This window comes from Corvus brachyrhynchos, unplaced genomic scaffold (assembly GCF_000691975.1).
Source record: "Corvus brachyrhynchos isolate BGI_N302 unplaced genomic scaffold, ASM69197v1 scaffold126, whole genome shotgun sequence".
NCBI classification, from domain to species: Eukaryota; Metazoa; Chordata; class Aves; order Passeriformes; family Corvidae; genus Corvus; species Corvus brachyrhynchos.
Genome location: NW_008239283.1, coordinates 6,299,862 through 6,317,243, shown reverse-complemented (window position 1 = coordinate 6,317,243; position 17,382 = coordinate 6,299,862). Strand labels below are relative to the sequence as shown.

Below are 17,382 nucleotides of genomic sequence, written 5' to 3'. Positions count from 1 at the left end.
GGTTCCCAAGCCCAGCAATTCCCTCTCACTCGCTGCGTTTGGTGAACCTGCAAGGGCAGCAATAACAATCCTGTACTACAGAGACTTCAAATCCTCTTCTATCTAGGTTCTCGTGCTTTGCTCTCATCACTGGGGTTTTGCACCTAGGAAGGGCTAATAGGTACTAATTATGATTATAGCAGCAGCTATTTTTGCTATACTTAGTGTGGTCCCATATGCTTAGGATTCTAGAAGACAAAGGGGACAAATTGAATGATTTTGGATGTGAAATTCATTTGCAGTGCTTTAATTCCTTAATCTAAGACTAAAGAGTGCATTGGATATGCTGGCCTAAGAGTGAATATGCACTGAGCCTCCTGGGATTTTGTCTTATGTGAACTGGCCCCAAAAACTTCAGAAAATAGTAGAAACAAGATTTTTATTTTCTCCCCTGTCCCCCTTTTTTTTTGTTTTGCAGCAGAGTAAAATACAATTTTACTGTATTTGCCAACCTATTCTATAAACATAGGAAACTGAATGGTATGCATAATGTTATTGCAGATTTGAAAAATGCACACAGCAAAGAAGAATCAAATTCTCCTCCGAAATAATTCCACTGATTTCAGTGGAATTAGGCTGGTAGGGAATATGATCCTTAACAAAATTGTTCAGATTCTACTGAAGTTTCATGCTGGAACGTATTCACAAACATCTAGGATGACTTACAAATGAAAAATGTAATAATTTGATTAAAATGCTTATATACCGTGCTTTCAGTATATATCTTTTCATAGGTTCTATAAAGAATTCAGTATAAATTCTTGAAAATTCTTTGGCTAATTTCTAAAGGCACACAAATAAGAAAGTAATGCTGCTTCAAGCATAAAAAGAAATTAATTAAAAATTTAGAATTAATGTGACTAATTCCAAGTTAAGGCATACTTATAAAAATATTTTGCCAGGATAAAATTAAGCTAAAGTTCCATACTTATGCACAATTTCAGGTTTTTTCTTTATCTCTCTCTCTTTTTTTTCTTTTTTCCTTTTTTTTTTTTTTCTGCAGGCTTGAGCATAATCTTATAATACCAATAAATGAAAAATATGCATTGAGGGAATCAATATACTGATGGTATGACTTTTTGGAACAAGGTTCATCTTGTGATAGCAAATTAATTTATGTTTTACTTAACATAAAATTTTCTTTAGCCTTAACTCAGAAGTAAATTGCTCTTTTAAGACTTAGGATTTTGTTTTTAAATAATTAACAGAGAAAAATGAACATCAACACTTTTAAATTAATTTGACAACAATAGCCTTTTGAGGTATAAATACAACCATTTGTGCCATTCAAGCAATAAAATTAACAATAAGGGTACAGTGTGAAATAGGTTTTAGTATATCTGTCTCAACCGAGGGACATGGCATCCTCACTGCAGCCGGGAAGCACTCACACTTCCAAAGACTGACTAAATCCCAGGAATATTCAGGTTTCCTCAAAAGCCTCTCTTACAGAGCAATAATTTGAATTACAAGTAGCTATTAAAAAATAGCAAATGAAATGTGGAGAATCCTCCACTTATGCAGGAGGGGAAGAGATTTTTAAAGTTTCCTTTCCTGAAACAGATTTTGATTTTTATTTTCCTTTCCCTTGTCCCCCCATAGAGTTCCTATGGAATATATGCATCACAGCTACTTAAAAGTTGGACAGTAAGAGCAGAAATGTCAACTAAAGGACATTATTCAGCACGAAACATCTGCACCAAGTTGTGGAATCATGGTAATACTATAAGGAATAAGCTGAGCAAAAATTCCTGTGTCTAATATTGTTACACAATTTTATGTGATAAATAGCCAGAACAAATGCTCATCAGAATTATGTTTTTGTTCTATCTTATTCTGCAAAACTAATTTGTGAATGACCCCAAAGATAGATGATTTGTTAATTTGCAGATGTCTCGCCACTTTCCTCTCTTCCTCTGGCTGTTTCAGGAGATTACGCATTTACTGACTCTGTGCATGTATAAAATATCTCTCTCCTAGGCATTTCTCAATCACTCATCGTACCATGTTTAAGTGCTAAATATATGTATTAGGCACACACATGCCCACCCACAAATGTGAGATACATATACATATCTGCTAGCTAGACATTCAATTAAATATGTATTGTAAAAGGCATAAGTGATTTCAAAGATTTGAAGACAACCGTGATGACAGTATATATTACTGTTAAATTCACCAAGGCACATCTGCAAAACAGACTGGGGACTTATCTGTAAATCTTCCTTAGGAAGCTGAAGGTAAACATTATTTGTTTGCCAGAACAGTGTGGAAAAAATATTTATGATTTCGAGAAACAGTTAGTGAAACCTTTGCTAAGGGAGTAACAGTACATTTGCTTTTTAAATGAATTCATCTCAAGTAATCAGGATTTAGTTAAGTGGACTACTGCCACTGAACGTTTCAGTCTGTCATTTGGGGTGTGAGCACTGGCACTCAGAGGATACCTTTTAAGCACAATACATTTATGAACTCATTTCTTTTTCCCTGAGGATTAAAAAAATAATTTTTATGCACAGTATCAGTGGCCTTCTTTAGTAATTTCCTCACTGCCGCAGCTCACCTTTAGAAAAGATGGAGAGTTTAACCACATATGGTAAAAGTTTTAGCCCTGGGGGGTTTATTATGGCAATATTCTTTTCAATGCACTGTCCACCATAACGGGTCTTAACATTTCCTCACCGGGCAGACAAGCAGAGAAGCACAAAAATGAAACAAGCTATGTTTAGCAGAATTTTTACATACCATAATCTCTTTACCATGGTAAGGCAAGGCTGGAATTTTCAAGATGATCTCTTATGGCGCAAATCCATTGCAGGACAGAGCTGATTTACAGCTTAGCACCATTCTCCACTCTTCACTGAGAGTAAGTTAAATGACCCAAGAATAACATTAATATGTACTATAACTAGATAGAATGGTGGTCTAAAGGGTGGTCTAAGGCATTATCTTTCACCCAAGGAAACTCAAGCTCATATATTGCCCAGAAATACTAATAAGGGTCAAGTATCATTACTATTTTAAGAGGTTGACAATGCAGTGAGTTATGGGGTATGATAGCGAAGCAGGGCTCTTCTCCTGCCTTCTATCAGCCCTCTTGTCTCCCCTCCGTAATGTTTTGAACAAATCTTGGCTAAATTCAGACTCATTATTTTCCATGCTCTTTCATGGCTAACCTGGTTTAAAAATACCTGCTGACGATTTTTTTTTGCTTGGTTGGGCCAATATGCTTAACCTCATCTGAGTCCCACAGCAAGCTTTTTCTTCCTTTTCTTCTTTCATCAGGTAAATAATTTAGAATAATAATAATAATAAAAAACCAACCATAAAACCAACGTGAAAGAAACTGAAGTGCAATTTTAAAATCAAGTTAGGAGGGGCACTAAAATATTTCTCCAGTAACAAGAAAGGTCTGACAAAACAGTAAATAGAAAAGTAAGATGTTGAAATTATTTTAAGACAGATGCCTTTTTAAACTGTATTAAGAACACCTATCATGGAGCCTGATTCCAGCAGTTCCTCACACAGGAGGTATTTTATCTTCACAACATCTGGCACTGTCAAGGAGGTACAGTTGTAGACCTTACCAGATGCAGACAGACACTCCATACATAAAAGTACACTAACAAATCATACCATTAATAGCAGCACAACACAAGTGTTTCTTATACATCCATGAAGAGAACTATTCCATGGTTATGGGAAAGCTTAAAGAAAAAAAAAGCCACAAAAAACCCCAACAACCCCTAACAGAAATTTCTTGTAATTCCTAAAACATAAAAATAACTCCGAGAGCTTTATTTTCAGCATTTTTTATAGATGACTGACACGAAGGCTCTTTTCTTCAGGGTGAAAAACTCCTTGTCCCATAAATCTGTGTGGTTGACATATCTAGGCAAATTTGTATCCTTGCTCAAAGGGATCACTGGTTTTATTCTCTATGGATTTTTCACTCACTATGTTGTGGAAAGTGAGTTGAGGCAGAGAAAAAATTGCTTGATATTTGAAGGAAGGTTTACATTATTTTATATCATCCACACTGCTCTGTTGTCACTTGGTTTCTTTTATGAACTGTTTAAAACATGATACTATACTACATAAACCTTGCCTATTTTTGAATATGTAGTTTGTTTCATACCCTGAAGGTCTTGAGCTCGATATTCCTCTCACGTCCTCGTCTGTTAGTTGGACATAACTATATTAATCCCCAAATAAAACATGAAGGCATTTGGAAGTTATATATTATATTTATGTAAAACACATGCTCTGTTTCCTACTTTAATATTTTATTTATTTATTTATTTTTTAATCAAGGTGTCTCTGATAGTCTCTAATATAAATGAGCAGTACTCTGTGTTTCAAGTAAGACGCCCTTGAAAGCAGATCTGAACATCAGTGGCATTAAAGTAATTGCCGAAACCAAAGGATTTAGATTGCATAGTGTTGCTTGATCCTTCCCCTTTATATTTCACCATCAGTAATCAATAATCCATAAGACTCATCAGTACAATGAATAGGACTTACAAGAGAGGCAGAATTTCTTTTTCTGATCTCTTTTTCCTCTTGCAAATAAAGTCCCCACCCTTTTATTAAATGGTTAAGTAAAATAAATGCGTCTCAGCAAAATAACCTTTTAAGATCAAAGCGCTGCTCTGTGTTTTGTACAATATTATCATAACAAAATGCACAGAACAGCAGCGAGCCGCAGTCCCGAGGAATTATTTTAGTATATATGATACCACTCCTCTCAAAGCTGCAGCCATAATATGTTGTCAGGACCGTGTTTTCTATTTCTGCAACATACTTTAAAATTTAATTTTCTCCAAAATGTGTGCTGCTTCTTGGAACTGAAGTGATTTTAAGCGCCTGTGCTGTGTTATGACAGCGGTGATGGTGGTGGTGCACGCTTGGCAGAGGGATTAGATATGGGTCAAATGTTTAACCATCTGGATTTGCCATGAGCTAAACCTTATTTTTGATACTTCTGTTTAGACTAACTGGAAAGCGATTCCTCCTTCGCCCTTTCCAAACTTTTCCTTCTCCTCTGCGGGCTGGTGTGGCCGTGGAGCCGCACTTCTCCTACCACCCTGTGGCAATCGCATGCCATGACACACGTCAGCTCAGCCCGGGCTGCTGACAGCGAGCTGCAGCCATCGAAAGAGTTATTTGTCTTCTGGTGATTAATTCAAGGAACAATTAACTTTTTTTTTCCTTTTTTTTTTTTTTTCCCCCCCCAATGCAAATAATACATGCGTAGGTGCAGAGTGATGAGAGCAAATCTGTAAGAGAGATTAATTCCTGCTAAACTCTTTTTGGATGTGTAACTTGAACTGTATTACAATAACTCTTAAATGCTGGAAGGGATAGGCTCTGGTTTTGTGCCCAAGCTATTTGTGTATTATAGAGATAGAAGATCTTAAAGAAAATATCTGGGCATTACTTTAGACACATCTATTTGCTTACTTGACATATCAGGAGATGATGAAGGCAAGAAGTTATCTTGATCAAAAAGAGAAAGGTTAATACAATTAAAGTTTTCTCACTGCATGTGCATTTCACAAATTCTCTGCATTTTATATGTAGCAGATGGTGTTCAAACAAATCAAGAAGCTGAAGCTAAAAAACCACCCTGATGGAGAAACTCATATATTTCTTCAAACGATAAGATGAACTGCAGATGTTTGTTGAAGAGTACTGCTGACGCAGGCGACCTAAGAAGCAAAGGCTTAAAAAGAAGAGTCCAGTTGTGTTTAGCACTGGCCAACCACGCTAGCTGTCACTGCATGATTTATGAAGCTCGCTTGCTAGATTTTATGTCGACAGAGAAATTGCGACTAAAAAAAGCCTCACCAGTTATCTATGCTAACAGGGAACGTGGCAAAACTCTAGCTGCAGCATACCTTACACCCCTCTTGCAAGTTTAGCATTTCTGGGCAGACAAAGATATTTAAGCGGCATAACTCATTTCCATCAATCTTTCAGAGTTTTGACCAACGTGCTTTCATGCTTCTGCATTTTGTCCACATGGTTCTCGGTAGTGCTGCTAAAATACTGTGCTTATCTGACACCTGCAGTCAAATTAATCCCAAGTTAAGCCTGACAAAGTCACTAAAAGGAAAACAGTTGTCTGCTTAAGAACTTGGGAATCAGACACAAAACCAGCTGCTTGATACGTGCTTAAAAATCATTAGCAAGCACTTAAAAATTAATTTCAAGATTATGCTTGATAAGGCTTACAAAACCTACAATTAACTCTGTGTTTTACTGGGAGAAAGTCGCACCCTTATGTGTCAGTGTTTTCACACAGAAAATCACATAGTCTTAGGACTTGTTGCGACTTGGCTGTAAATATTTACCTTAGACAGCAGTTTAGTAGTACACAAGGTTACAGCCCAAAAGCAAATATTTCATACCAAGTTTCAAATATATGGATTTTCCCATTTGTAAATGATTCAGGCAGCCTTTCCCCTCCCTTAGAACTGCTAACTCAATCTATAAACATAAATATACCATTTCAGAGGAGAGAGGATACAAATCACACATCAGTACAGTAGTCCTCAGGGAGTTTATTATGGGGTAATTGGACCAAACGAGGGCCAACTTCTGGCCTGATTTACAGTCTCAGCAAATCTATTGACATCAGCAGAGGTCTAAGGAAAGGAAGAATTTGGCTTTGAGGGGTGGGAAAGACTTTTAAATTACTCCAACTTAGGCTCCCTAGGCTAACTTCTGCTCTGAAGGGGTACCATTATAAATGTGACTTGCAAGCAACTCGGCTTGCTGGCTATGCATGGGTGTAACTCAGAGCAAGGCTTTGCCTCCCCAGCAATGCTTACTCATCAATTCTGAATTTGGCTTCTCCAAACAATTATAACCCTCTGCAGATATTGCATAACATCACTGAGCGTGTGTGGTTTTCTTATATAATTCCTTAGGCTGGTTGCAAAGCAGAGCTCCAGGCTAGAGGCCAAGTCACACAGGGTATGAGCAGCTTCAGAAATAACCACCATTCAGGTTTGTTTACTGCAAGGAGCTCTCGAAGGAAACCAGCAAATTAAGGAAAGCCAAGTAAGTAACCAGCTTGTGTTAGTGCAGTTTTACTATATCCTTTCTGGGATTGCTCATGTTCCCGTGGGGTTGGGAAGAGGGTGTGGGGGCAGTTTAATGTGGCTACTGGGATGGAACCTGCAGCAGCGATGAAGGGCACCACTGTGCCCATGTCACAGTGAAAGAGCATTTTGTGAGGTTTGCACAGGAATTTTGCGCTGTCAATGAACATTCACTCAGCTACAGCTGGAACTGGAAGTGACCCAGACTTTCATAGGCCATGGCAAATTGCTTGGAGATTTCAATGCATGTGACCATGTAATTATATCATACATATCTTCTAAATCACTGGTTTTGTGGTCCCAGAATGGTTACCAGAGACTAAAGGGCAGCAGTGTCTTCATCTCAGGGTTGATATGAGGTAACAAGGGACATGAGGTCTCTAATTCAAATTAGCATGTGGGTCAATGTCTCTGAACTTGAAGGTAGAATTTTTCTCATTTACTTTTGTGCCTTAGTTGGCCAGGGTGTTTCTTCCAGTAGCTACTCTGCTTCTGCGATTTTCACCAAATTTACCACGGAAACAAACCCTGACACTTGAGTCTGAGTCAGATTGTGGTTCTGCCAGACATGGAGTTTATGAATGTACCTAACGACTCAGTTTTCTGCAGTTTTTGAGCAGCGTACAATCACAAATAAAAGAGATGTTTACAGCATAGTTATGGTTATTGTCAAACACAGGAAATATTTGCAAACATGTCTTAAAAGGTCAAGGAGGGTGCCTGGATCTACCCTGTGGGTGGGCTGTGTCTGTCTGTAATGACTACGCAAGAAGGCAGGTTTGTACTTATCTTCTTTGGATGCTGTGGGAACCATTGGGTGCTGGACTGGCTGCAGAGAATTAAATCCGGTGTGCAATGGGATGATCCTACATGCTTTATGTTAGATTTTATATATCCAGTTATACGCTAAAATTCATTCAAAAAGATGCTGGATAGGACAGGATTGGAATCTCTGCCGTGTGCACTTACACCATTGCCTGCTTGGAGATTTTCCTTTGTTTTAGTGTGTCCACTTGGGAATATCTCTTGTGCCTTATCCTCCACCTCCACAGGGCAAAAGATTTCTTTTAGTTTTCTGTTTGCATAAGACTTCGGGAAAAGGGACATTGCTCCAGTTAGAAGAGCCCTTAGATTTCCCAAGGGTAAGGGTGATGTTATTGCTGGGGGTTACAGTAATACCAGACAGGTATAAAACTCACCTCAGGGAAGGCAAATTATGCAAAAGTGACTTAGATACAGCTACAGCTTCGAGCTGTTCACACTGAGACAGTGTGAACACTTGTCTTCCACCTGCTTCTGTGGGACATGCACGAGGCAGAATCTGACTTTACAAGCTCTTAGCATCCTTGGTAATGTCATTCCTTTGATAAGGCACAATATTATATACCTTTCTGCATTTCACATGTCATTAGAACTTTGATCATGAAAAGTCATAAATATAAATAAAGTATTATACTATCCCAGCAAGATGCAAAAGCATCTGTTTAGTCCCTGAAAGTGCTCACATAACAAACAGTGCTGTGAAATCATTGTTGGCAATGCCTGTGTTATTCTTGCTCCTGATAAATGCACTATTGAAATAAACCAGTTCTCCCAGCATTAATGATCATTTGATTAAAGAAAACTTTCTAGTTAACATTTTGTAACAATGTAATAAGTAACTTTCAATTAAATTTTTCTATATGTGGGGAAAATGTGTAATGAATAAATCAGTAAAGACCACATAATGGAAGCCTATTAGCAGGGTGAATATATTCTTGTAACTCAAATTTCTATACCACTTTAGTATTATCTTCTATCAGAAGAGAAGGTACAATTACCAATTTTATCTTATCTTAGACTTATTATTAAAGAGTAGTAAAGGAAACTTCATTCCAGAAGCTATAATGTGATTTTTGATTAATGGTGGGATTTTTATGTGACAAGAATATTTCTCCTAGGCAAAGTAGGCACTTGTATCTTTGCCTGAACTGACTTGTTTCTGGCAGGCTTTTCACTGACAGAAAGTTTTGCTTCTCTATAGATATATGTATTTTTCTGTATGTATAACAGATTTAGGTGTACAGAATCTAACACAATCTAAACTTAATCTATGCTACATGAAAGGACTTAAGCCTTTACTTCACATTTTAATCCATTTAACAAGACTCACTAAGCAATAAACACCTTCCACTTTATCTTATGAAATGTCAAAGCTGTAAAGTGAAAGGTTACAAATACGAGCAAAATTAATCATCACTTGAAGTGTTGCAAGTAGGTCTCACACTTGTAGGTAGGTGCAATAGTTATTGTTACTGAAAGCTCCATGTAAATAATGATGGCCAATGAGATGTCCAAGAAATTATTTGAAATACATGGAAAAGGGTATCCATGCAAGGTTTGCTACTACCTTACTACTTTCAACTAGATTTGTTTTTCCTAGACTCTCCTTAATTACAAATTAGCATAAAGGTTACTTCGATTTCCCTTTCAATATATTTTTTTTCTTTCATATAAATACACGTAAATTAATTTATATGCATGCATAGATATATATGCTGGGTGTCACATATATCTATGCATGCATAGATATATGCATATATATATATATATATGTTGTCCTGGTTTTGTCTGAGATAAAGTTAATTTTCTTCCTAGCAGCTGCTGTAGGGCTGTGTTTTGGATTTAGTATGAGAATAATGTTGATAACACACTGATATTTCATTGCTGAGCAGTGGCTATACCAAGTTATTCTCTCCTCCATCTTGCTGTGGGGGGTGAGTGAGCAAGCAGCTGTGTGGTGCTTAGTTGCTGGCTGGGGTTAAACCACATCAATATATAAATATACACTCATATACCTATCTAATTATTCATGTGTACAGGTATTTAGATGACAACTCCAGGCTGGCTCACTTCTGACCAGTACTCCAATAAACTGGCACTGACTGGCATATTCTTCTTTGCTATCCAATTTTTTAGTCTCTATTGCCAGTATACATTTCATAGGTCATTGGAAATGCATGGTGTCCTGACTCATGGTGCTGCTGTATTGAATAGAAGGTTTGCTTCAAATTCTACAGAATTCAGTGGGTATTATTCCAGGAAAAAGAAGTGTTTGTGTCGGATGAGGCATACATGCAATTCGTGGAATCCTCTCAATTGTTCAAAATGGGTGTTTTTACTCATCCTTTCAAATGGGTTGATACCAATGGGTTTGCTTTGGAGTGGGACTTCTAAACAGTTTTAACAACATATATTTTTTCCCTCCCTTGAAAATAAAGAGGGAATCAGACTCATGTTCACACTCCTCATTCAATAAAATGCTGGGAGAGTCAAAAACATTAAGCCTGTGCAACCAAATGTCTGTTTCTGCAAAACTGTATGGAAGCAATATCTTTTCAGGTTGTACCCAAATTGGCTAAGTGAACATGGCCAGCAGCATTTCAACATCTGTGTTACTGCACATAAACCTGGTGGTGATTCACTGGCTGCTCCTGCTGCGTTCTCCACGGTATCTGTAAATATGCACAGCATATGAAACACCTCTGTAAAGGCTCTTCCAGCCTGGAGACCTTCTCCTGCCACAAAAAAAGCCTGCTGTTGGTTCAGGTACAAATGGGCCACTGTCATGTTTTCCAGGGCAACCACAGGACTTACGAACTCAATTCAAGTTTCCAGCAACACCGTGGACCCAGTGCAGATTTTATCCATCCCCTTCAAAACTAGAAGAAAAAAAATGGGCCTTTCAATTAACCTCACATTAGTACAAGAAAGATGATGGCATAATTTTAAATGTGTGTTATCTTGCATGAAATATAATGCCTGTGCAGAATAATTTCCAGCTTCCCCTGCCGCTAATCTCTGAACAAATACAAACAAAAAACAGTAGCAGGTCAGAGCCTCAGTAATTTATTAATTTCCCTTCCACTGAAACATTTTACAGTCCTCCATTTATTTGCAATTTTTTGTTCTAAAACAGAAATCCCCTCGAGATCTGACATCTTGCTTGCAAGAGCGTCTGCAGGGAAAACAAGGCTGATGGCAGCCGCGAGAACAAAAAGGCTGAAATGAAATGGGATATGACATCTTCAGTTGTTGTATAGATGTCTGCAAACAGATTTAACGAGATGCACTCATTTTTACTTTAAAACCTCACAAATGGTTTTTCATCATGCAGTGTTTGCTCCTGTATCCCTGTTGCTTTGGCCCCTGTTATTCCCTACAGTGCATTCTGCCCTTTGGTTTATGCGTCTGCCCCACCCCAGGCTGGTGTCTCTGCCCTGCTCGTGATTCTGAGCAATACCCAGGCAAGATAGGTATCCCCTCAGTTACAGGCATAAATTACACAGAGGGCAGGCACAGATCACCTTTTCTCTTCTCAGGGTTTCATGGGGGAACAGGAGCAATGATTACGATCTTTTAATTAACACTGCATTTAACATAGCATGAAACAAAGGTGTTTGTTCTGGGGTTGACAAAACAGACTCAGAGTCAAATCTGAGTTAATAGAATTTTAGACTTGGAGATTGAGAGGAAGGCACATCCAGTGGGGTCATATTATCCAAAGTCACTCCACAGGGGATTGCAACACAAAGAAAAGGGTTTAGACGCCAGTGACAAATGCTACTGAGTTTCACTGGTCATCTGGCATCTCAGGAGCTGGACCCTCCTTCGCCACTTGCAATTTCACAGAAAGTCTTTGCCAAATGAATCATCTTCAAAAAAATGACGACCCACAACCCCTTGCGTCTTTTCAATATCTTCTCATGCTGCTCATGCTTTCATTAATGTTCAGATTTTCAGCAAATGATAGAATAGATATGAATCCTGAGGTTTCTTATGCTCTGTTTTGAGGTATCCTTAGTGTGAATTGATGAATCTGCTAATGATGGGCCTGGTCCACCCAGGTAATTCAAAGTCGTTTCACTTAATTAAAACCTGAAACTATTACTGTTATATCGAGCAAAATGCAGATTCTGGGGACATTCCTCACACAAGTGAGGGTGCTAATTTGTAAAATCTTTGCTTTGGAAATGATACTTATGCTTCTTTTCCTTTCCATCCTTAACACAGCCCTAATTCCACCAGGACTTCTGCTTGGGCTTCCTATCATGTCAAGTGCTGTTTCCACAGACAGATTTCACAAGTGCAAAAATTGATGCAAGATTTGGGACTTTCATCACTACCTGGGCAAAACAAGTGTCCAGTTAAAAAAAAAATGGAAGTGCCTTTAATGAGATTAGAAAATAAAAGCTGAAGTTTTCTGCAGTCCCCTGGTTCAGAGCTGTACCTCTTCCCTGCATGCATAGGACCTCACACACCTATGGGACCACAGAAAAACCTACAACAGCCAAAAGTAATAGCACGAGATTTCAGCATAAACTGCAAAGGCAGGTGTGAGGACAAACCATAAGGCCTGTGAACTAACTGAGTGTGTTCCTCCTCTAACTTACAACTGGTGTAAATCAATTTACAATTGATGTAGGACTGATACAGACCTGATGTGGCATAGATTAAACCCTTACTGAAATCAATGGAGTTAGGCAGGTATAAAACTTGAGGCAAAGGAGTGGAGAACTAATCTGATTATCTCAGAGTTATGAAAACATCATTTATTCTCAGAATTGACATACTTTGTGGTTTCTGCTGCTTGACTCTCCAAACATTCCCTTATACTGGAAGCACACTTGAAAACTTTAAAGATTTATTGCACAGCCCTCAGTTCGGGTAGGTAATTAATTGTGATGACTATTTATTTTGGAGCTGCTTTGGTATATTTTTGGAGAAAGAAGGAAGTTTGCTGCCAGGCAAGGAGGAATCTTTGTTTTGCTTCTTATAATTTGTGGCTATGTCAGTGGCTGATGCATGAAGTTATAGGAATAGCTGCAATTGCTTTTTCTTTGTGAAAATGAACCATTTCTTTGTGAAAATGAGCATTTGCTAGTCCTCATTTTTTTATTATTTTTTTCTCCTCCCAAGACTTTGGCATCTGTTGCTGTCAGATAATTTGTGGCATGGCCTACTTGACCCTTGGTTCATAGGTCGTCAGAATCTATATGAAGGGGGTTATTCTCTGCTATTGTTGAGCGAGGGATTTACATCCTAACTCGTATTAATGCTTGTAAATCTCTCATGCATCATTGACAAGAGGAGGCCTAAATTACAATCATATTTGCTTATGAATACTACCAGAGCACTGACACAATCCAAACAGGCATGGAAATGGAATATTTGAGGAAGATGAAGTTTCATGTGAAGTCTCACAGGAATCTGAACCTGTAAACCTTGCAGAAGTGCAACTTAATGAGATACTTAGAAATACATTATTAATTGTTTTAAAAGAAGCAAGATGGTTAGGAGAGGTAGTGCAGCCTTGTGGCAACCAAGTCACACACTGGAGAAACAGCTGCCTGAGCAGTGTGGGTGAACAGAGGCAACTGCACCAAGTACTGGACTTGCTGGAATCCAGCAGAGAGCTTTGAGAGGAACTCATCATCGCAGGCAGTTAAGCTGTTCATGATATAGCTCAAGGAAAAGAGCAGTGTGAAATCAAATACGCTTATAAACACTACAAACAGGCATCTTGCAGTCCACTCTCTAAGATCTATTTTTTATTATAACCATCTCCATCTTGGTGTCAGGCATTTGAAGTAAACCAGATATTTATTTAGAAAATCATAGCAAAAACTCCTCTCTTTCTGACTAACGCTTTTAAGAATGTCACTGGCAATCGATATTCCTTTGAGGAGAAATCCTTGAGTAAGATGTGCATTTCCTCAAACAAGAACAAATCCTATGATGAATTTTGTGTGCCCTGCCTTTATTCAGTTATCATTAAATCCAAACTCATCTTGACTCCTTAGAGTCTGTATTGAGGAAGGAGCTCAAAATTTGGATAACAAATTGATTGTGAGTGATTTAATCACTTAAATGCAGAAGAGTTCTTGGTAACCACAGAAAAAAATTATCTCTACACATAACAATCCAGAATTCAACCTAAAGTCTAAATATTTTTGCTGATTCTGTGGATAATAGCATATACTTTTCGTCCACTTTTTAAAAGTCAAAATCAAAGACAGGGCAGTCAGTTAATCTGCAATTAAAAACAGTGTATGCTTGCATATTCCATGATAAAATTAAGATATCTAATGACTGCACAAATCAGAAGAGAACTCCCAATTTTATCTCTGATTTCACCTTGTCAGGACTTTTCCTGCTTTTTTCACCCTGTAGGAGCACACCTGCACATACTCTACACTTCCCTGGATACAATGTAAAGGACTCAGGTTACTAAACTGTGGCACTGAGGGCCTGAAGGAGCAGTCCTCACTCATGCAAGGGGTCCCTTTGGCTCACAGGAGCTGGGGTTGCTGCATCACTCCATTCTGTATCACTGCATTCACTGACACAAAAGTTACATGTTCAAAAATTGAACACATTTGAATACGTGCTTCTTCCTAGATGTAGTAGTTATTTAAGAAAAATCTTTCACAACAGTTTTCTCATGTGCCTAAAAAATATTTTTTCATTATTATTGAAGCTGAAATAGCATATAAAAATAATTATTTACAATTATCAGTTATTTATGAACAATTTTATTCCTTACTTAGACACTCACAAATATTTGCTGAGAAATTTTTTGACAGTTTGGTGTCCCTTAACTTGGGGCCTATTTGTTTCAGTTCAGATGTTGATTATCAGGATTTTCAAAGAACAAAACAGATGCATCTTTCTATGTGAGGAGCAAAGACTGTTCCCACACTGGTTATCTTGCCTAATTCTTAATGAATGATGAACATATGATGAATTTTATGTTATATAGGGATGTAAGTGCATATACATAATATATCCTATATCATGGATGCATTATTAAGCCAGTACAATCACAAGGAACAAAAAAGGGATATCAAAGAAACACTATAATTAAGTGCTGTCAAAGATGTGTATGTGGGCTTAAGGTTGTCCATTTTACAGATATCATGTCCCATCATTTAAACTCCAGGTTAAATATCAGAACAAATCACTCTTTTGCAGGAAATAATAGAAAAACAAAGAAATGTAACTTAAGCACAATTCAATTAGATGAAAGGGAATTGAGCACCTCAATTCTTAATGAAATTAATGATCTTTTATAATCACAAATGGCCAGACCTTAATTTTACTTGCTATTTAAAAGATGACACCTAGAGTAAAGTCATGTCCCATAAACCATTAAGTGTCTCTGGGATTCAGGAAAGACTGTCCCTTCCTGGATTAGTAAGAGAGTGTCTTGACACACCTTTAATACTTCCAATACCAAGACAGCTCAATTATGACTGCAAGATTTTGATTAAAAGGTAAGTGGAGCATCCCAAAGCCAAATGAGATCAAGCAAAGGGCGCTCATTAGCTTCAGTGGAATATGGCATCTGCCTAAAAGCCTCATCAACAGCCATTGTCATATGCAGTTACTTTGAATTTTTACACACTTGGTTATAGATAAGTCCAAAATAACAGAGGAGTGATTTTTAAATTATTTTAATCTTAGTTAAAAATTAAAAAAGTTTTTCGCAATGTCTAAGCAAAACCTACACCTCCCTACTATCCCGTTGCCTTCTGTTAGCCATCTGCAGAATATCTTATTTTACTCCTGTTCCCAGATATCTTTTATCAATTTTATGCCTATTATCTTGCTCATTTAAGGGTTTATCAGAAAGAATTTGAAATAATATATTTTAATAATCTGTTCAAATGATCTTCGAAACAGAAATCTTTCCACCAACAACTGAGTTAGGATTGACTTCCAAAAAAATTACTCTCACAATAAAGAAAGATAATCTTCCCCTATCTGAGATATATCTGAGAAGTAATAGTCTGAGAAAGCTAATAAGTTGGGAAAGACACCCCAAATTTTAGTTACTGAAGTTGGGAGGACAGGGATTCCTGTGCAATATAGGATTACACAAAAGGAAGAGGTCAAGTATCCCGGGATTTTGGTTGCACCCAAGTAAGTACAGACTGACTTGTGGCATTGACTTCCAAGCTTGTGCAAATAGATGTAAAATGAAAAAGTGAATGAAGCAATATTAGAAATGTCAGTGTATCAGAGCCTGAACAATAGCAATATTTCGGCAAAACTTCTATCCTATTTTGCAAACCCTGTAAGCTTTCTGAGCTGAGGAATAATGACTATTTCTTCATATCCCCTGATTATAACTTTCCTACAGATAGTTCTTGACAGTCAAGTCATTATTCCAAACTTCTAGATTACAAAATTTGTATATATTGAGAGACTTTTGTTCTTTCTGTGTGACCCTCACCTTGTAACCAGGTGGTAAATTAATGCCTTTTTCCTCCTAAAGGGCTGGGAAGATATAGCCCATACTGACTTAATCTGAGCTTTTGTGGTTTGTATTTGAGATAACAAGATTAGATTATCACAGTTTATTAGTTTAAAGTCTTTCTGACAGAGCCTTGTGTTACCTGGTATTAAACCATGAATCATCTCTGTGTGCATTCCACAGGCCAGGTTCTCCCATGGCATAAAATGATACAACTCCACTGATGTCTTCAGCGCTGCCCTTGCCAACATCAGCTGAGGATCTGGCCCTTATCACACAATATGTTATTGAAATGTCAGTCTTTAGAGAGTTCACCAGCTTGATCTACCTCACCAGTCCTGGTTAGTCATGCCCTGGGGGTAGCCGTGATAATCTCCGTTCAATCTGTACTTCTGGAATGGAATTGTTTGGAAATAATCCTTTCAGCTGCACACCTTGCTTTTGGGAAGTATGCCAAGAGGCTTCTTGCTCTGTTTTGAAATAAGGACTCACATCTCTACTGAGATTTTGGCTCTATTCCCTGTTGCAGAATTTTCAGTAAGTTATTAGGTGCATCATTACCCCATTTCATTTCCTGGCTGTTCTGACTACCACCCTCATACTTTTACACTGAAACCACCAAGATTTTCTCCTCAGTCCTCTCCCTGAGTGCCTGATCCAAATCCCGCAAAACTCTGTTCAAAAGTTACCAGAAAACTTTCTCAGACTCCTAGGAAAAAATAAAGAAAGATAGCTAAAGTTTTTGATAATGAAATCTTTTATGTCACAGGTTGAGATGCTGGAGTGGAGCACAGAGGAGCAACAGGGACATGAGATTTTCATTACTGCAATGCCTTCTACAGGCTTTCCCTCTGCCTCTGTACTTGCAGGAAGAAAATCTCTTGGGGACAACCTAGTTACAGACATTTTTGTTTCCATTTGGACCATCCTGCTTCC

The 17,382-nt window shown here is 37.8% G+C and overlaps 1 long non-coding RNA gene across 1 annotated transcript in view; it reads left to right on the top strand.

The window, feature by feature from the left end:
* The first annotated feature begins 1,656 nt into the window (after nt 1-1,656).
* Nucleotides 1,657-17,382, top strand: part of LOC108448169 — a 21,579-nt gene continuing 5,853 nt past the window's right edge. Inside the window, exons 1-3 of the long non-coding RNA XR_001863965.1 lie at nt 1,657-1,756; nt 5,623-7,107; nt 17,216-17,382. The exon at nt 17,216-17,382 is cut by the window's right edge and continues 129 nt beyond it. This is a non-coding gene — a long non-coding RNA (uncharacterized LOC108448169). The remainder of the gene's footprint in view (nt 1,757-5,622; nt 7,108-17,215) is intronic.